This window comes from Sinocyclocheilus anshuiensis, unplaced genomic scaffold (genome assembly GCF_001515605.1).
Source record: "Sinocyclocheilus anshuiensis isolate Anshui unplaced genomic scaffold, SAMN03320099.WGS_v1.1 scaffold68, whole genome shotgun sequence".
NCBI classification, from domain to species: domain Eukaryota; kingdom Metazoa; phylum Chordata; class Actinopteri; order Cypriniformes; family Cyprinidae; genus Sinocyclocheilus; species Sinocyclocheilus anshuiensis.
This window is the reverse complement of record NW_015555741.1, coordinates 1870000-1871403: the sequence shown is the minus strand read 5'-3', so window position 1 is coordinate 1871403 and position 1404 is coordinate 1870000. Positions and strand designations below refer to the sequence as shown.

Below are 1404 nucleotides of genomic sequence, written 5' to 3'. Positions count from 1 at the left end.
ACTTTATATATTTTTATTAAGAAATAATTTAATTATTAATATATACTTAATAATACATTTGTAATACATAATATATACTGTTCAATATAGGACACTGTATTATTTATAATCTTTCAGAAGATAGCATGATTAAAATAAAATATATATATATATATATATATATATATTATTTAAATCAGTCTGAGCCTGTGTGTAAAAACTCTGAAGCCCATTATCTATTATTACACACTTGCCAGCTTTTAGACTGGCTGGACTCCGAATGATACTGTCCCTAGAGCCTTCACAAAGCTCTCATGAGTAACAATAGAGAGCCCCCTACAGGACACTGGGTGAAATGAGCATTTACGTACCGCTGGCTCTGCTACAGGACAGCTATATTTTGGTATGCATAACAAGATCTCTCATGTGAAGCTGAAATTGCAGGCTCCAATCAGATTAATCAACTGCTATGATTCTCGCCAGTCAGGGCGCGCAGGGTTTTATCAGTCAGCCAGGAAATAAAACTGCATTAAAAACGTAGCAGGCTGCACTTCGGAGAAAAATCTAGTCATGGTTTGTCTCATCTAATACGTAAAATATTTTGAATTTAGCTTGAGGCATCCAGTAGCATGTAAACTACAGGTAAGTTCTGCTTTAAGTGTATAGTTTTATTATTATTATTATTATTATTACAGGGGGGAAAATAAATAATTTAATTGAACTGAATAATTTAATTTGATTTAATTTGTATAACAGACAGGTAGTAATTGCCTTACTGTAAAGCAATCTGACATGTAAAGCAACCGAAGAAGGTAGTTCTTGGACAGAAAAAGAGTGCACTATTCTTAAGTCTGAAGAACAACTATTCTTGGTTTTTGTCATCTAATTCTTAAAATACATTTAGTTTTGAGTAGCATGTAAACTATGTTCTGCTTTAAGTGTACAGTTTTATTATTATTATTATTATTATTATTATTACAGGAAACTTTTTAATAAGATGTAGCCCACTCACAAGATGATTTTTACTATAAAATAATTATTTTATCTTAATTTAATTTGTGTAATAGTCAGGTAGTAATTGTCTGACATGTAAAGCAACCTAGGTCAGAACAAGTGTGTACAAATCTGAAGTCTGAAGAACAACTAGTCTTGGTTTGTCATTTAATTCTTAAAATAAATGTAGTTTAAAATAGCATGTAAACTATGTTCAACTTTTTTTCTTTTTTTTTTATAATTTTTTATTTTTATTAAAAAAGACGTGCCCTGGCTCCCAAAAAATATATTTTTCTTTAAATACAAATAAAATCAATCTTAATTTATTTTAATATTTAATTTAATTTATGTGATTGTGTGATTTTTTCCTGTTCAAGTAAGCAGTTTTTAGTCAGAATAAGCATTTACAAACCAAAAGTCTTTTTTTTTTTT

General features: G+C 28.9%; 1 protein-coding gene across 4 annotated transcripts in view; it reads right to left on the bottom strand.

Moving 5' to 3' along the window:
• The window catches only part of LOC107673231 (mannosidase, alpha, class 2A, member 2), a 40097-nt gene that overhangs the window by 5008 nt on the left and 33685 nt on the right, over positions 1-1404 (bottom strand). The window lies entirely within an intron of this gene.